The 1,753-nt window shown below is 38.7% G+C and overlaps 1 non-coding gene across 1 annotated transcript; it reads left to right on the top strand.

Moving 5' to 3' along the window:
- Positions 1 to 542: 542 nt before the first annotated feature.
- LOC111889169 (small nucleolar RNA R71) lies at positions 543 to 649 on the top strand. The gene has a single exon (XR_002849444.1). It is a non-coding gene; the product is annotated as a small nucleolar RNA R71 (small nucleolar RNA).
- Positions 650 to 1,753: the final 1,104 nt, after the last annotated feature.

Genomic DNA, 1,753 nt, shown 5'->3' with positions numbered 1-1,753 from the left:
TCACTAGATTGGGCTAGGACCCATTGGGTGCTCCATGGATGCTCTATGGAGGTTAAAACCCATGGATCATGTGGGAAATGAAAATCCATGCACATTAGGGTTTACATGGTGTAACCTTACATGTGACACACTATATAAGAAACCTAATATGGAGAAAAATCGGCATCTAAGACAAAAAGGGTGAGGGTTAGCCGATTTTGTGCTCAAGTGTATTTCTCTCAAGTTATTCCAAGAGTGTTGGTGTTGCGTGAAGCATTTGAGGCATCACATTTGGGGTGCTAGGCTCACAAGGTCTTTAGGAATCCAATCAACAAGAAAGGTTTGTCATTCTACTAATTTTTATATTACAAGTACCGCATGGTCTGCTAGTTAGAATGAGAACCTCGGAAAACTCTTATTTGCATGTATATTAGAGAAAACATAGATCCAAGGTTTCTAGGGTTGCATGTACACCATATGAGTGTTAAAAATGCTCAAAACCCATCAGCCTTGTCGTGAAATTTACCCAATCATAAAATATGGACACTTCTTGTTGCACATTAAGATCGTTTTGGGGACAATTTCGAAGTAATCCCTTGTAGCGTTCCCATGCTTCAAATAGCGACTCACCCATTTGTTGCTCAAAGTTAGCTTTGGCCTTTTTGAGTTTATCCACCTATGATGGTAGGCGTAATTGCTCCAATAATTCCTCACGCATTTTTTCCCATGTAGTGATTGTGCCGGGTGGAAGTGCCTTCAACCAATCCTTGGCAGCCCCCTTGAAAGTGACCGGAAGCATTCTCAATAACACTGTTTCGCGTTAAACATTCAGGATGTTGAAGTAATCGGCGATGCCATTGACTTCATCAATATGTTTGTAGGCATCTTCATGATCTTTTCAAGTGAATGGAATCTCTTTTAATGCAGCAAGGATGTTCCCCATGAGTTCAAATGTGGCAGTGGCTAGAATAGCGGGTTGCACAAGATGTGACAACTGGAAGATTTTGGGACAAACAAGGCCTAAGGTGTATCTACGTGTTATGTAAAATCACAACATATATGATGCAATAAAATCATTGAAAAACCAAGAAGGCAACATTTTTATAATATATATATATATATATATATATATATATATATATATATATATATATATATATATATATATATATATATATGCTTTGGAAATCAAGTTAGTAACAAACACTTGAAAGTCAATAAAATGGACCAAATATATCGAGAATTTCAATTGCATATAGAATGTTTTAAGCTTGGACCGAGAAGCCTCAAGACCGAGAAGCATCTAAGTCGAGAAGTCTCTAGGGTGAGAACCCTCTCAACTGAAAGCCCATACCACTCGGACTGAAAACTATTTGTTTTAAGAAATCTCGGTTGGGAACGAGGATCTTAGCTCTCGGCATCTATGGACCGAAATCAACTCCTGTTCTCGGTGACACATATGACCGAATACCTATATTCTCAGTAATTCCTTGGGAGTCTTGGTTGGGTGGAAATCGAGGGAAATTGACCTTGTGATTTAATGGTTCAACTTTACCCCCTTTTACTTACCATGTCTCCATGCTAAACATGCATTTAACCCCCAAACAACAATGCACCCATCCCATCCATTCTTCCTTTATAACCTTTGGCCGAGGATGCCTTCTTTCACCACCAAAATCATTTTCCTTTCAATTCACTCGTCTCTTTCTCTCAAAAACGAGCCAAGATCTTCCAAGAATTTACCTTCTTCAAGTGATCTTGGATTTTTGGTAAG

The sequence above is a fragment of the Lactuca sativa genome, chromosome 4 (assembly GCF_002870075.4).
Source record: "Lactuca sativa cultivar Salinas chromosome 4, Lsat_Salinas_v11, whole genome shotgun sequence".
Lineage (NCBI taxonomy): Eukaryota > Viridiplantae > Streptophyta > Magnoliopsida > Asterales > Asteraceae > Lactuca > Lactuca sativa.
The sequence above is the reverse complement of the archived record's forward strand: the minus strand, read 5'-3'. Positions and strand labels throughout refer to the sequence as shown.